Source organism: Myodes glareolus, chromosome 20 (assembly GCF_982192425.1).
Source record: "Myodes glareolus chromosome 20, mMyoGla1.1, whole genome shotgun sequence".
NCBI classification, from domain to species: domain Eukaryota; kingdom Metazoa; phylum Chordata; class Mammalia; order Rodentia; family Cricetidae; genus Myodes; species Myodes glareolus.
Window position 1 is genome coordinate 10,868,492 of NC_142045.1, and position 17,253 is coordinate 10,885,744.

A 17,253-nucleotide genomic window follows, 5' to 3' on the forward strand; every position below is an offset into this window, starting at 1 on the left:
TGACTCCATAGTTGATTTAAAGTTAGCCTCGGCTATGACCTGTCTCTTCTCCAAAGAAAGAGAGAGCTAGTGGCATGAGTCTGTAGTCCTGGAACAGAGGACGCTTAAGTGAGAATAATGCCTTGAGCCCTGGAGTTTGGAGCTAGCCTGGGCAACATAGTAAGACAATCAAACACCATCTAAACATACACATGAGGAGGGGAAAAGGAGGAAGAGGAAGAAGATTAAAAAAAATGGAAGATCATTTTCCGCTGTTTCATCATGTTTTCCTCCAGTGGGTAATATAGTCAGAATTCTGTACAAAATGTTCCCTAAAAATTTTCAATAGAGATTTTAGAACTGCTGGCAATAAAAAGCCCCCACTGCCTGTAGCCAAGGGCCTTTCCCGGGCTGTTTTTGACTCCACTGTTGAATTTCCCTAAAGAACTGGAATTCAAATATCACAAATATTAGCTTGTTGTTTCACTATTATGCGATTCGGTACTTCAACTGCCTTTGATGGACACTCCAATCATTTGAATCGAAATTTGACTGTTTTAGTCTGGTCTCTTGTTGTAACAGGATGACAGGTGCTTGATGTCTTTGAAAAGAAGTTCATTTCTCACAGTGCTGAAGGTTGGGAGTCCAGGGACCTTAGGATAGGGGCCTGGACACAGTGATTTCAGGGCCCTCTCTTTGGGGTTGTGAGAGGTACAGAGGTCCTGTGTTCACAGAGAAGCACTAGGGGAACCAGCAATGTTAAGTACACAGGGTTGTCTACTCAAAGGGAGCGATGTGTAACCTGTTTTCCACCCAGAAAGTTGGGAGTGGATGTGGTTAGTAGCCTGGTGACCTTTGCACTATCTATGAGGTCACACTAGATCCTCTCCTAGACCCTAATTGTGAGCTTCTCAGTCTATAAAACCTACCTTTATGGAAGGTGTTGCGTGTAGTCAGTCCATAGACCCCACCTTTACAGGGATGTCCCATCACTTATAGTTCCAATGTAGTCACATCTTAAGCTTGAGTATGCATGGGATTGATCTGCCAGGAAATTTTTCACCAAATTGTATTGTGCTTTAATATACTTAAAATAAGTCCTTGGAGTCACACCCTCTAATTCTAGACCAATACTGAATGCTTAGTTGTATTGAATGGAACTTCCTTCCTGGCTCCTGCAAATGGTTTCTCTGGGGGCCGTGGTGGTCACAGAAGCCTCCATAGATGTCAGCCATCCTTCCTAGCTATCTGCTGAGCCGCAGTGTAGAGACTGGTCTCTGGGGAGGGCAAGCATGAGTTCCCGAGTAGCCGGATTTCAGGTCAGACATCACTTCACTTTTTTCTTTTTCATTTCTTTCCTCTTTCCTTACCTCCTTTCCTTCTCTTCTCTTCTCTTCTCTTCTCTTCTCTTCTCTTCTCTTCTCTTCTCTCTCTCTCTCTCTCTCTCTCTCTCTCTCTCTCTCTCTCTCTCCTTCCTTCCTTCCGTTCTTCCTTCTTCCCTTTCTCTTTTTTCTTCTTTCAAATGCTGGAACCCATCATACATGCTAGAGAGGTCTCTACCCTGAGCTATACCTCCAACTCAATCTTTTGACTTTAGATGAGAAGAATCCAGTGATCAGATCTTTGTTCAGCACCAGCAGTGAAGCACAAGTTATTATTAGCCAACGCCCATGGCTGTTCAGAAGTAGAAACCTGTCTATGAAACACTGAATGGCTTCCAGAAGTTGAAAAGCATGAGTCAAATCTTGTTGTTCAATATTTGTTCAAGCAGGGCTTGGTTTAATCATTAATTTATCAGGAAATCACTGCATTGACATGTTTATATACATATGTGTTGACTATTCATTGCAGTTTTGCTTTCTCTGTGTGTGTGTCCTTGTGCATACACTCACAGTTGTGGTTCTGGGGATGAAACTCAGGGTTTTGGACATTGTGCGTTAGAGCCCCTTTGCTTATACAGCTGTTTCTAGCCTATCGAATGTGTGCGTCAGTCTGTCTGTCTATCTGCATGCATACAAAGCTCAATAGATTGCCACAATTTTCCACTTGCTGTTGACTTCTACAGCGGTTCAGGCTGAAGAAACTCACCAGGATGACCTCAAACTTCTGGCCCTACTGACTATACCTCTTCAGAACTGGATTTACAGGTGTGTGCCATCAAACTCACTTCGTGTGGTACTGAGCATCAAGCAAGGTTTTGTACATGTTAGGCAAATGCTCTGCCAACTGACTCATACATCCAGCCTAGACAATTTGCTATTTTTTCTCCCATTAAATACTTTATGATAAATAGTCCAGACAATCAGAGTCCGCTAAATTCATTGAAGCCTTTATGTTCAAAGCATAAGATAAAGAGACCTCAAATTACCTAGGAAGAATGTCTTGAATGATCATGGGGACAAATATAACCAAGCAGGACAAAGTGACTTCTTGCTGGGTGTAATATGGTCATCTCCTGTCAGACAAAGGCTGAACTTGGGCATGAAAGCCTGCCCTCTGTGGGAGCAAGATGTTCATTCCTTTATTTTCCATGGTGTGTGATGAGGAGTCTCAAATCCACTCACGAATCACAAAACAAACCAAGGTACTTCCACAAATCCACTGCAAATGTGATGGAGTGCAGAGGCGTGGTGAGGCAGGGAGTTTGCCACTTAAATCGCCTCTGCTTTTTACCTTTGTTGTTGATTTTAAAATTAAACAGAAATTAGGAAGGAGAGAAGACCTAGAACAAGTCAAGTGCGAACTGTTTCTCTTAAACCAAGTTTTCCATTTATTCCATGGTTTATTGCACAATTTCTGTGTAGTCTGGAGCAGGAGATAAGGCTGAAATCTGAGAGCAGTGTCTAGCCTTGTGGTAGGCTTCCAAGGAATCTCCACAGAATAAATGAATTCCTGAGCAGCCAGTAGGAATCCAGAATGAGGAGACAGCACGGATTTCACACCAGTGTGACCCCAAGGCATTCCTAGCAGCTTTGAATGGGTGCCCCAAATGCAAGTACCTCAACTAAAGAAATACTGGGAGCTTCGGGACTCAGGTTCTGAAACAAGCAAGGGCTCTTCAGAGGCATACAGCTTTAAGTTGGTTAGCACTCTTTGTTTCGGTTGAAGGAATTCATGAGAACTCCAAGCCCACTCTGTTCCAGGGGATGGAACTAGGCGATCCCTGAGTAAGGCCAAGTCAATGAGCTCTGGGTATAGTGAGAGGCTATGCTTCAGTAACATGGAATGATAGGGCTAGACACTCAATGGCAACCTCTGGCCTCCACATCCATGTGTGCACATGCACCTGCACACATATGCAGGCAGACACATCAGGGACATGCCTAGATATATGCGTATCACAGGCATACACACATAACTTTTTAAAAATTTAAATACTTGCTCTTCAGGAAGACTTTGGATTCTTTATCGTCAGAGCAATGCAAATATCGAGGTCAGAGGTTATTTCTGGTATTTTCTTAAATCACTCTTTACCATATTTTGTTGAGACAGGGTTTTTCAGTACACCCAGAACTCAACATTTGGCTAGATTTCATGACCGGCCCCCATGTGCCCAGCATGGGTGTTACAGGTATGTGCTGCGACACCTGCCTACTTATAGGGGTGTCAGGGATCCAAATCGTGCCTCTTGTGCAGCAAGCACTGTACCCACTGAACTTCTCCCCAGTCCTTCTTTTCCGGGGCTAATGGGACTGCAGACTTTCTCATGTACACATGCGTAGGCTGATCTGGAACTGGCTATGTAATCTAAATCTGCCTTGAACTCCTGATCCTCCCGTCTCTACCTCCTACTTCTTGGAAAATAGGTGCTTGCTGCCATGCCTGAGATGCAGGGCTTTCATGGCTGGACCAAGTTGGACATGACCTATATAATTGAGTAGGGATTTCGAAATGCTGTTTCATTTGAGCTTCTGCTTCAATGGTTGTCCCAAGCTCTGTCTGTATTGGTGGTATGAAAATTGTTACTAATAATATTCACTTTTTAAAAATCTTTTTTGGGGGGTTTGGTTTTATCCCTTTTTGTTTTTAGATATTTAGAAATGATTTGGAGGACACTGTTTTAAAAATAGCCCTTCTCTGGCATTTAAATTCCGCCTACAGTCTCAAAAATAATCATTTGTTCATAACATTATGTCTCATAATCATCAAGGTAGCAACTATCAGTTATTTGTTACTATATCAGGATCTGTGAAGAGCTTGAGTCAATTTCTTCTGACTGCTAGACACATTTCATCCAAAAAGGTGCCCAAGGCCCAAAGCATCAGGCACAGAGACTGAACAAACTCTCAAACTGATTTACAAATGGACAGTAAACTATCCTAACACACAGATTGGCAGTAACTAGAGATGGGGTAGGGAAAACCAGCAGACTGAAAAGGGACAAGAAAGTCCCACAGACCTGAAAACTGTTATGAGATCCTTTGGAGCAAGCATGATTTTATTCACATCAGCTCAGATAGCCACAAACACACAAATGCAGAGTTACACACATGCATACAAACTTCAAAAAATAAAGCAGCAGCGATGGTGGCGCAGGCCTTTAATCCCAGCACTCAGAAGGCAGAGGCAGATTGATCTCTGTGAGTTCAAGGCCAGACTGGTCTACAAGAGTTAGTTCCAGGACAGGCTCCAAAGCTGCAGAGAAACCCTGTCTCTAAAAACAAACAAACAAACAAAAAAAGATTAATAAAGCAAAGGTAGCCACTGCCTGTTAACACCTGGATATTTCCTTATGTTGAGAGTCCTTTGTTCTCTTTCTCCTATTTCTCTCCCCCCCTTCCCTTCCTCTTTCTTTTCTTCCCCTCCCCCATTCCTCCCTCCTATCTCTTTCTGTGTTTCTTCCAGCTTAGGGCTCAATACTAGCACTCACAAACGCTAGGCAAACACTGTAACTCAGATCTACACTCCTTTACCAGATTTATCATTGTAAACTTAGGTTTGGACTCCCTCCATCTTTATACTGAATACAGTGTAACCAGGTAGTGTTATTGTTAAATGATCTTGAAAATGTGATTTGGGTAGTTCCGTAGTATTCTATTGTTTTAGAATTATTTGTTTACTTATTTTGTTGTTTTGGAAATAGGGTCTCACTGTGTAGCTCTGACTGTCCTGAAAATCACTGTGTAAACCAGGCTGGCCTTGAACTCACAGAGATCTGCCTGCCTCTAACTCCCAAGTGCTGGGATTAATGGCATGCACCACAGTGGCAATACAATTTATTTAATTAAGGCTTTTATTATCGATTGTTTAAATTGTTACCATCTTTGTACTTCTGTAAGCAAGCGTTATGTTTAGCTCTTATTTATCATCAATGTGTAGAAGTATACAGAAAGTCAAGAAGGACTTGGAATTCCATCTTTTCTCATCCAGTCTCAGTAGAAGAAAACAGTCATTTAGAAGCACTCCCTAAAAGTTGTGCTTCTAGTTTAATTAAGAGATAAAACCGCAGAGAAAAAGTAGAGCAGAACAAAGAATCCTCTTCCTTGTCTTCCTCTGCGCTTTAGATCTGAGGATGAGGACTGACCAAACAGGAGTGTAGCAAAGATGAACTCAAGGCTGGGAGTGGGTAAAGGTATGCCTGTTAGAAAAGTCTGAAAATTGAGCTGAGAGTACCGAAATGGTAGCTTCACATAAATTTGAAAAACTTTTTAAATGACTTAATTACTTTTTCTTGCTTTCTTTCTTAAATTATGAGACAGGGTCTCCTGTATTCCAGATTAGTCTCAAATTCCACAAGTGGCTGAGGCTGACCTTGACCTTGTGATTTTTCTGTCTCTGCCTCCCAAATGGTGGGTGTGCAGCTAAGTAAGCGTCCTGTACCCTATATGCCTGCAGGGGATTCCAGTCAGGCCTTGATGCCTGCCAGGCAAGCACACTCCCAACTTTGCTACATCTCCAGCCTCAGCCTAGCCTCATTTCCGAAATGTAATTAATCTGACAATAATTGGTTGGTTACAAAGTTTCAGAAACCCTCCTGGCTACATAGCAGAAGATACAGTGTGGATTCAACAAGGGAAGCACTTATCACACATGAATACAGACTTTTGGCTTTCCTCACTCTCCTGGAGTTTGTTTGACTGCCTGACAGCATAATTGGAACTTAATTTTTTGACTCCTGATATTTTAAGTTAGACTTCTATTTAAATGCAGCTTTTGATGTTTATTAATCATTTGGGAGATGGATTCACAATGGTAATTTTCTCCCTAAATTGATGCTTAGCAGTCATCATGGCGAACAGCATAGCTATGTGTGCATATCAAAGTCAGACTCCAGATAGGCCACATCTTGGGGGATGAGACGTTGCTGATTTCTCTCTGGCAGAAACTGCCTAGTGCTTTCAGATTTCAGTGATGCAGAAGAGTCCCTGGTGTAGCCTAAGTATAAATTACCGTGTAATTTTTGAGATAAAAATTGTCTTTTCTCAATATTCATTAGACTCTGAAGCCGTAGCAGAGCAGGCATATTTTGAAAATATGTCAGTTTTTGCTGTACTCTCCACCCTTCTCAATTTTGGAGGAACTCTGAAAAGTAGGACAAGTTGACTTTAATTAAATCCTCATAATTCTCTCCAGAGTACATTGTGATTTCCATTACTTTAAAGGTGCTTCTGCAGTCACGGGGGACTCCCCAGTCTAACTGCATAGGTCCAAAGGGGTACAGTAAATATTGTGTGTTTTAGGATATTGTTGAAATCACTAAAGCTGTTGTTGAAAACATAGGCAGTGGGTCCTTCACGATTGCGTCAGAAAACTTGACGTCAACTTGACACAAGCTAAAGTCATCTGCGAGAGAGGCACCTCACTTAAGAAACTGATTCCAGGCTGGACAGTGGTGGTACAGGCCTTTAATTCCAACACTAGGGAGGCAGAGGTGGGTGGATCTCGGTGAGTTCAAGACCAGCTTGGTTTACAGAACAAGTTCCAGGACAGTCAGGACTGTTATATAGAGAAAACTTGTTTTGGAAAACAAAAACAAACAAACAAAAAAAAAAAAAGAAAGAAAGAATGAGAAAAGAAAAGAAAGGAGGAAAGAAAAGAAAAGGAAACTTCTTCCATAAAATTGGGACACAGGCAAGTCTGTAAGGTATTTTCTGAATTAGTGATTGATGGGGGAAGGCCTAGCCCATTGTGGGTGGTGGCATCCCTAGGCTGGTGGTCTTGGGATCTAGAAGAAAGCAGACTGAACAAGCCGCAGTGAGCAAGCCAGTAAACAGCACTCTTTCATGATCTCTGCATCAGCTCCTGCCTCTGGGCTTCTGCCCTGCTTGAATTCCTGTCCTGACTTCATGACTGATGGACTGAGATGCGGAAGCATAAGCCAAATCGACCCTTTCCTTTCCAACTTATTTTTGGTCATGGTGTTTCACTGAAGCAACAGGAGCCATAACTAAAACAGAAATACTATGTTTTTATGAATTTATTACCTATCTTCATGCTTTAAGAATACAGATGAAAACGAATTCTCTGAATGAAATAAGGAAGTGTAACATATTTAGGGGAGAGGTATAATTATAAACGTTAGGGGGTTGCATATAGTGCAATCATTTAGTTTTGATAATATGAGGCTAAGTGACCACAAGAATTCTGTCTTCAAGTTCCTGCATTGTAGAACCAGAACATGGCTTGACACTGGGTGACATGACTTACAGTCACCATGGATGTGCTAGATACAACGCACCAACCTTTCTACTGTACTAGGACAGAGGCTTTCCCTGTTTAAAAAGTGTACATTTAACCTTGCATACTGTTCTGGTTGCTGGTTCTCTCCCATTATGGCTCTCAAAAAAGAAAACATGACTCCATTCACAGTTGATAGCAAACAGCCCTGCCCGCTTTTTAATCTCTGGCAAATTGTCTCTCTGTAAGTTCTTGTCACAGCCAACTAGCATTAATTGCTGGCTCGGAAATCTTAAACACACCACACTTAATTCTCATCGAGACAGTACTACTTTGTAAGATATCTGATCACTTTTTTTGTGTATGTGTTTTTCTGAGACAGGGTGTCTTAGGGTTTCTATTGCTGTGATGAAATCCCATGACCAAAAGGCAGGCTGGGGAGGAAAGGGTTTATTTGGCTTACACTTCAGCATTACTGTTCATCACTAAAGGAAGTCAGGACAGGAACTCAAACAGGGCAGCATTCTGGAGGCAGGAGCTGATGCAGAGGCCATGGAGGAGAGCTGCTTACTGACTTGCTTCCTATGGCTTGCTCAACCCACCTTCTTATAGAACCCAGGACCAGCAGCCCAGGGGTGGGGCTACCCACTACGGTCTGAGCCCTCCTACACTGATCACTAAATGAGAAGCTGCCTTACAGCTGGATCTCATGGAGGCATTTTCTCAACTAAGGTTCTTTCTCTGATGACTTTAGCTTGTGTCAAGTTGACACACAAATCCAGCCAGTACAATATGTTTCTTTATGTAGCTTTGTCTGTCCTAGAACTATTTCTGTGGATCAGGCTGGCCTCAGACTCACAGAGATCCACCTGCCTCTGCCTCCCAACTGCTGGGATTAAAGATTTGTGCCACCACCACCGGGCTTCCGATTACCTTTCAATGTATCCTTTGGTGTACTTATTCTTTTTTATCTTTTACATTCTTTTACTTCTCTTTTACCTATTTTTGCTTCTTTCTTTTCTTTGAAATATCTTACTATTTTTAAAATAACTGTTGTTTAGCATGGTGGCTCATAGACCCGTAATCCTAGCACTAGGTAAACAGGACAGGAGTTCAGTCAAGGCTAGTCTGGGCTCCACAGCAAGACCCTGGCTCTACCCACCTGTCTTCCCCAGAGGCTCCCAGGAGATACGCAATTTGCCTCTAGACAAGCAGCTGGGCTGTGGGGAAAGATCTAGGTGAGAGGCCTCTCCTTGCAACTGTGGCAAGAGAGCTGCAGCAGGGAGAGTCAGGACAGGACAGCCACGTGGAAAGTTGCTTTTGGTGTTCAACAGAGTATCAGTTGTGAAGGATGCAACTACAATTGTAACCAAAGGTGGCATTGTGCTTCCAGAAAATGCTCAAGGAACAGTATCGTAGGCAACAATTGTTCTGTGGTATTGGGCTCTACAGGAAGGGATGAAGAGAGTCAACCAACCGCTGTGAAAGGTGGAGACAAAGTTTTTCATTCGAAATGTAGAGGCCCCAAAGCAATGCTAGGCAACAAAGATTCGCTCTTATTTAGAGATGGAGCCACTCTTGAAACACATGTGATTGAAGTCACTTTGTGGTGTCCCGGGAAGCTTCCCATTCTGCTGAAGTTCTAGTGTTTCATCAGGTAAACACTTTCCATGCCTTCCTTTTGCAATAGATAATGCTATCTAAACTAATGACCAAAACCAACCAAACAGGCAGAAAACCCTCTTAGGAGACCCCTTTGATTAGGTAAGTCTTGCACCCAGGAGAAAACCATGGGCAGGAAGTGCATCAGCAAGACATTAAGGAATTAGGGAACTTGGCAGATCCTCAGAGGCCCAATTATATAGAATAATTGGGGTAGAAAATTATGTGGGTGGGAAGTGCTGGGGGAGAAACCTAGATAGGGGTCCCTGCAGCGAACAGGGATATCGTGGAAAGGCGCTGGCTTCTTTATTTTATTTTTTGGTTTACTGGAGTCAGTGTGGGGAAGCCACTGAAGGACTTTCGGCCTTAGAAGTATACACAACTCTAATTGCCTTTTAGAGAGAGGCCTCTGTAGAAACAGATACAAACAAGATGGTACATGCCAAAGCAGATACTGACTAAAGCAGAGCCAAGGCCAAGGGCCAGTCAGGGGTGGCATCTGTGTTTGGGCCAGGGGCAGCTGATGGAATAAAGGGTCTCCCCGCTTATTGTGATCTCTCAACAATTTATGGCTCTCCTTTTGACAGGATAATTGCAACCATATCTTCTGATGATAAACACACAACCCATCTAGCCAAGATGTTCTAAAGAATGTTAAAAACATACCAGTTTGACAAGTGGTACCCAGACCAATGGTTTCCTCTGATACTTCTGGTCACACTTCTCAGGTGTTAATTTGGGTGGACTGAACACAGGAAATGAAACTTCAGGAAAGAGTGTTGGGCTAGGCCACTGGTAGGAGAGGCGGGGCTGAGGGAGGGCTGACCACATGAATCAACGTAATGTCACCGATTGAACTCAAGAACTGAAAGTGAGAAAATGAGTCAGAGGTGATGTCCGTGGCTGGAGTAAATGAGAGGGTATATTGTCCCCCGTAGACAGTTTCAGTATGAAGCCCTGGCTGGTCCAGAACTCATTATGTAGAACAGGCTGGTCTCACAGCTCTCCTGGTCTCAGGAGGGCTGGGATTAAACATCTGCACCACCCCTCACCTGGTTATCAAAATTCTTAGAGCAACATTTGTTGAAAAAATTGTTCTAAAAAATTCACAAATAAAACTTGTTTATTAAAAAAATGTACAAATAAAACTTGTTTATTCAAAAAAATTTACAAATAAAACTTGTTTATTAAAAAAATGTTCTTATTCAATAGCAACTTTGTCAAAAATCACTTAACACCCCCCCAGTCTAGATCTTATACTTCTTTGGGGACATTTATTTAGCCATGAATTCATAGGTACTGGGTTCCTGTCCCTGAACTTTTTCCTCATTGTGTTTCTCTAGAGGACAAAAACGGACTTCTGTTAAACACAGGCTCCTTTATGTTTGACTTCCTTCTTTCTACCTGTTTTCCTTCACCTGTTTCAGAAGCTACCTCATTTCTCAGGGGGCTCAACAGGCTCAGGACAGACTTTAGCTCTCAGGGAAGAACTTTGCCTTTGACCTGCTTGTTGTCACCATACCAACAGCATGCTGGGTGACAATGGACACTCTCATTTTGTCATGGTAACATTTATGGGGTATTTTTTTTTAACCGGACCCAGTGCCGTGACATCTTTGGTATCATCTATACATAGGTTTGCATATCTGTGGCCAAGGGAACAGCCCTCTGTTTCCTAAAGGTCTAGAGAACATACGTCTGCTACCTTGCCTCTTTCCCTTCATTTTTGTCCGTTTGGCCAATGTTGGAAGACAGCAGATGAACATATTTTTATGGCCTTTCTATTTTGTCTGCTTTTCTGCCAAGGTCAAACTGTTTTGATGAATGTAGCTGTATAGAAAGTCATGAAAAGGGTAATGTGAGACCTTTAATTTTGAAGAAGTGAGCCTTATTAATTTTCTCACTCAGTATTTTGCTCTTTTTCATGAATTTAAACAATTTTTTTTGTGTGCTGTCAACAAAGGCAAAGATGCCTTCAGATCTCAGATACCAGGGCTCTTCATCCAGGCCCATGGAACATCTGCAGCTTCCTGAAGACGGCCAGCTCTGTCCCGCTGTGATAGCGCTCAGTGTTGTGAAATACGAATCACCCAAGCTTGGAACTACGGGTCCAGACAGAGAATTATTTACACTTGAGACTGAGTCATTTACCATAAATGAACTCCCATGCTTTGGTTCACTAAATTCAATGTTCCGTAAAGCTAATTAGATAGGCTGATAATATTTTTAGCCTAAAATTTTTCCTAGAAACATTCAGGACTGGGTGGATTGGGCCACACTGATTCTCCATGACTAAGGCAGCTCCTGTGTGGGGAGAAGAGAGGAATGAGAAAGAACACTCACGGTTGTTAATTCCGGTTCCAGTCATCACCTAGCAATCTAGCCACAAAGATACTGTCAGTCACAGTGACAAAGGCTTAGAGACTAAGACCCAGAGAGTTTAGTTCCTTGCTTACGGTTCCAGAGATAGTAATGGGCTTCTTCATTCAAGCCTGTCTGGTGTCCAAGAGGCCTCCAGTTTATCAGCATGGGTTCGCTTATGCTCATGGAAAGAAGAGTTAACCCCACTGACAATGCAGATTTGCTCTCCAGTAGCAACGTGACAAACCTCTGTAACTACAGCCACTTCACCACCATGGCCTTTGTGCCAACAGAACCATCAGTGGGCATGTGGCCAGGTTGGGTGTGGAGCGCTCTGAGTTTTTATTGGTCTTTAATTTGGTTTAATTATCTGTGGATTCTTACCGAAAGGATGTGATGACACAGACCCATTCCTTGTAGGTGAGATAAGCATCAGGTGAAACCGAGCTCTGTTTTAAATGTCTTACCAGCTCTTATTTATTTAACCATATTTATTCTATGTGGTAATTACCATGCCAGCATAGGAAAAATCTCAAAGAGAGTCAGTCCCCATCTTGTCTGCCTCTGACGGGCTGGGACAACTGTATTCTTCTGATTCCAGGCTAGGGTGTTGTCTTGACTTAGTTACGGTATTATCTCCTGCTTACTTGTCAGCTTGACACAATGTAGAGTTGCCTGGGAAGTGAATCACAAGAGGGACTCGGTAGGTCAGATTGGCCAGTGGGCAAGTTTGTAGGGGGTTGTCTTGATTGCCTTAATTGTTGTGAAATTAACTTGAAAGCGTGTGGTACCATTCTTGGGTTTGGGACCAGGCCTGTGCAAGTGTAGAGGTTGACTGAGCATCGAGTGTGGATGAATTCATTTCCCCCTGCTCTTAGTTACGATGCGACTAGCTGCTTCGAAGTTCTGCCGACTCCCCTGCAGTGACAGACAGTCGCCTGGAATGTGCACCCTTCTCTTAAAGATGCTTTTGTCAGGTCTTTTATCACAGCAGCAGAGGGAAGCTAGGACATCTGCCCACTGTTCAGCTTGTCCCTTTCTGCCACTTGCTCCTGCTCTCCTCCCTTCATCGAGTGACGTTTAAGATTTCCTCTTTCCATCTCCAAAAAGGCCAAGTTCTTTCCCCCTTCAACCATCTTCTTTTAAGATTTTGTGTTGCAACATAATGGATCTTCTGTTAGTTAAGACTAAAATAGCAATGCAGATAAAACAGCCTCATTTTCTAAGCCTCCTCAGTGCTATTTCCCATGCCCTTGTTTGCCCTTCATTTCCGTTGCCTAACTTTGATTTGTAAGCTCAACGCATAGGCTCCCTTTCTTTATTTGTGTACATATGGTGCCTAGCACTAGTTCCGGATTTAACAAATATTAAACAAGCATGACTTCAGGGTGATTATTAGTATTGCCAGTTGAAAAATCACACCTGGCCAAAAATACAATTTTTATTGTTGTTGTTGTTCAAACGACTTTGAATTTGAGACACTTCTGGTAGGCAGCTGTACTATAGCGCATCACATTTACCCTTGAACACCACCTGGAGACCAGAGCTGGCAATAATGAGGCGATCTTCTTTGGAATTCATACAGATCCTTGCCCTGCATTGCCCTGTTTGCACAATTTCGTTGTGTCTCTTCACCTTCACACAACTTGTAAACCTAGACATGACCTTAAACAGCGCTTAATTATGAAATGATTGCTTCTAACTTCGCGTGCTACAGATGGAAGGATTATTTCTCCTTTCTGAATTACTAATTTGTACATTCTCAATTGTGGCTGTCAAGATGGCTCAGTGGATAAAGGCTCTTGCTTCTGAGCCTGAGATGAATTCATCTTGAGTCCTATGTGGTGGAAGGAGAGAACAATTTCTGTAAGCTGTCCTCTAACCTCTACATACAAAACATAAAAAAATAAATAATGCGATACATTTCTAATGTACTCACTCATTGCTTCTATTTATTATTCTGTGGCATTGATGTTAGGTTTTAACACTATCCCAATTTTACTTATTTTCAGGCTTGAAAAGACTTCAGTTTGCACATCTTGCTTTTGTTTGTGGTTTATTTATTTACTTTTTCTTATTTGAGACAGGGTTTCTCTCTGTAACAGCTCTGGCTGTCTTGGAACTTGCTTTATAGACCAGGCTGACCTCGAACTCACAGAGATCCGCCTGCCTCTGTCTCCCAAGTGCTGGGATTAAAGGTATGCACCACCACATCTGACTCACTTTGTATATCTTAACTAAAGCATTTATAAGTTCCTTTAAAATTGGCAGAATGATTTTGCTATACATTATTTGTATGTGTGTGTGTGCGCATGTATGTGTGTATGTGTGTGCGTGGGTGCGTGAATGTGTGTGTGCATGTATACACATGCATGCGTGTGTACGTGAGTGTGTATGTGCATGTGTGCGTGTGTGTGCATGTGTACTTGAGTGTGTGTATGTCCATGTGTGTGTGTGTTGTGTGTGTGTGCATGCGCATGCATGTGCGTGCATGTGTGTGCGTGAGTGTGTGTGTATGTGTGTGTGCAGGTATGACTATAATATGGAGAGTGGCTGAAGGTCAGAGGATTAACCCCTAAGGAGAGAGTTCTTCCTTCTGCTGTAGATTCTAGGATGGGAACTTCCTTTCTGTTTCTGAGGCAGGGTCTTACGTAAGCAAGGCTGGCTTCAAATGTACTATGTAGTCAAGGATCACCATGAACTTCTGATCTCCCACATGCTGAGATTACATGGGATTATATATAATGCTCTATGGTGTCTAGTCGGTTTCTGCAGTCCTAGGGATCAAACCCCTAGTTTCAGGCATATTAGGCAAACACTGCCAAACAAGCCATGCCCCAGGCCCAACAGACTGATTTGGAACTGCAATTCCATGGGCACTTTATAAAAATCGATGCTAAACACACGGTCATCAATAGAAGGCATTGCTTGTGGTCAGAAGTATAGCTATGTTTTCCCCTCCAGAAATGTTAGCGCCCCCAGCTCTCTTGCAGTAGAGAAAACCAAGTCTTTCCGTCTCAGTGCTCCCATATTTCAGATCCACAGAAAGTTAGGGAGGAAAGCGGTTGTGTCCGCGTGAGAGATTTAACAGTGTGACTGAGCAGAGCGCTTTTGCTAGTTTGTATATTGTTTGATTTATATTTTTAATTAATTTTATGTGCAGGTAGAGCCATGATAAAACATTGATGAGTCAGGGGAAAATGTATCTATGTGCCATGTCATTCTGATCCGCGTGACAGCCATCCTTCACTCTGAACTGATGACACCTCTACAATCAAACCCACGATTCTGATTCTGATTGTGCCTTGATACACTGTATCCAACCCCTCTCTGAGACCAGCCTTCCTTCCCCGGCTGTATGTCACTGCGCTCCCCATGGAGACCCACTGCTGCTGCTGGCAAGGGAATTAAGTGTTTGCTGGTAGAGCACGCTGACTGAGAATGACTCAGGCTCTAAATTAGCTTCAGCCCTCCTGAGAGTCTACTCATCTGACCTTAATGGTTAAAGGAATTGGAAAAGTGCATGTTTCTAAGGAAGGAGAAAGTTTGAAGAATCAAGTGCTCAGACAGAAACCTGGCCTTGTGAGGATTATATGGATGGGCAAGATGGACGGCAGAGGAAGCTCTATTCCAGTAGAGCAGGGCAGCTTTCTGGATCTTTCCATCACCCCACCTCCTCCGTGGAAAGGCAAGTTATTTAAAATAGTGCCTGGCATATGACACAAGCAGCTACTCATCTGTCTGTCCCTTGGAAGGAACGAGACAGTGCACAGTCTGTAGCAAAGAGGCAATGAATAAATATTGAACTGAGCACTAGGTGCTGAGAAGGTTTTAATGAGTCTCTCTCCCAAATCTTCTGTTGTATGTAGCCAGACTCCTAGGAGCTTAAAAAAACAAAACCCCAAATGACTCAGAACACCTAATCTACACAACATGCTTAGGGATGTATTAGAAAAAGGCCTTTAAAGCAATAAGTAGATATCATCTTCAAGCCAGATCTTGAAATACTTCTCTGGATCTATCATCACATTTTCTAGATGGATGAACGAACACAGGACAGAAAGCCCCTCATTTTTACACTTGCCAGTCTGAGGCAGCATAAGAGATGACGTGCTTCGATTCTGGGTTGCTTGGTGTAGGAGTACTAGCTGGCATGTTGTCAGACCCGTGCTTGATTCCGGCTAGTTACACCCAGCGCAGCCCGGATGCTCACACGTTAAAGCAGCATCGCACGGCAAGGATCGGGTGTCCTGGATTCTGAGTGGTGATAGCTTTGTTGACATATGCAGATAAGTAGATTATAAATAGCGAGGATATTGGCTTTAATTGATGTTAAATGATAGCTTAGAAGTTGAACCCGAGTTAGTCATTTTGTTGGTGCATAAGGCCTACTATTAGGCCTTACCTAAAAGGTCATTGGTACAGTTCAGTATCACAGTGGAGTACCAAGAAGGGAGGGGAGGGGAAAGAAAGAGGAAGAGAGGGAGAGAGAGAGAGAGAGAGAGAGAGAGAGAGAGAGAGAGAAGGGAGGAAGGGAGGAGAGGAGAGAGAGGAGAAGAGATGGGGTTTGGAGGTGGGATGCACAATATTCTGGCTGAGATTTGACCGAGGATGTTGCAGCCCAGGGCCCATGCTGTGCACCTCCCTCTCTGCATTTTCTCCTTTCCCATGAGACAAGAAATTCACCAGCTCTGAACTCCTGCCTTGCTACTTTCTGTCCTTACCAACCGTTAACTACAAAGTGTCCCCAGGGAGAGGCTGTGGGTGACGCTTGTGAGGCGGGTGGTATGGTTTAACTGCACCCTTGGCTGACTTCAAATGTGTGAGTCCTGGTGAAAAATGAGAGGCAGGAGAGGCAGGCTGAAGAGGAGTACAGTGTGCAGGCCGGCAGTCAACACAGTCAACACTCCCTACACCCGGGCTTACCTGGTTCAGTTGGAGCTTTCAGAGTTTACGATGGGGTATCAGAGGAGTCCCCTGTTGTTAGCTTGCTCCAGATCACTCCAAGGCTACAGGCAGGTCAGGAACTAGGGCAAATCACAGCCCATTTTATTGCCAGTTTCCCCATCTGTAAACAGGATGATAATAACTGTCCACAAACCTCAAAGGGTGGGGAGGATGAGAATGATCTTCAGAATAACAACCCTCTGTTGGGTTCATACTAGGGCTCAAACACCATGCAAGATACTTTGCATGCGTTGTGTTTGATACTCATAAATCCTCAGGGCATGTAAATGCTTTCTTTTTGTAGAGCAGAAAACAGTCTCAGGGGGGTTTGTTTCCTCCTGCACTCTCCACTTCATGTATCTATCCCACAATATTAGTTGATATAGTAAGGATATAGCAGTCAACAAAATAAGTAAAAATTATTGACTTTTGCAGTTGACATTACAATGGAGGGGGTCAAAAAATAATAAATATAATATGTGGGATGTGAGCTGGTAAATAAAGCCAGGAAGATAGGCTATCCAGCTATGGGGAAAATGACATTTGACTAAAGGAATTTGAGAGGAGAATGAAGGAGGTGAGAAACAACATTCTGACTGTCTCGTATGTTTTCTTTCTCTCTGGGTGGTGGGGGTGGAATGGAGAAGGTAGAGAAAACATGGTGGTAGAAGGAACAGCAGATGGGGC